Here is a 613-nt window from a genome sequence, read left to right on the forward strand (position 1 = left end):
AGCACCAAGGTTGTATGAAAACTTGTATAGAAAAGATATTGTATTATGAGATGTTTCTTTTCTCTCGGCTTCAGGTGGAAAGATGAGCGAAGGCATCAACTTCAGTGACAATCTAGGCCGATGTGTTATCATGGTTGGCCTTCCCTATCCCAACACCCATTCACCTGAACTCAAGGAAAAGATGCAGTACCTGAACAAGAATGTGGTTGGTCTTGCTGATATATTTTAGATGTTTTTGAATCTTATTTTATTGTTATTTTTTCTACTTCATTTACATCTGTGACTTAAGTACTTTTGATTTTATACTATATATCAGTGTTACAGTATTAAGGAGCATATATATTAATAGTCTGGTATGTTTGGAAATCCTTTTGTGTTAGGTTTCCCTGATTTCTAAACTGCTTTTCAAAATTTCACTGTTGTTTATTTTATATATAATTATATATAAATTAATTGATTTGAACCTTAGAAATTGTTTTCTCTTAACTAGTCTCCAGGGCCCGATGGAAGGCCAGCAGGCTCTGTCTTCTATGAAAACCTCTGCTTTAAAGCTGTAAATCAGTCCATTGGCCGAGCTATCCGCCACAGGTGAGAACAGTTTGTGTTTGTATGT

The sequence above is a fragment of the Penaeus monodon genome, chromosome 21 (genome assembly GCF_015228065.2).
Source record: "Penaeus monodon isolate SGIC_2016 chromosome 21, NSTDA_Pmon_1, whole genome shotgun sequence".
NCBI lineage: Eukaryota > Metazoa > Arthropoda > Malacostraca > Decapoda > Penaeidae > Penaeus > Penaeus monodon.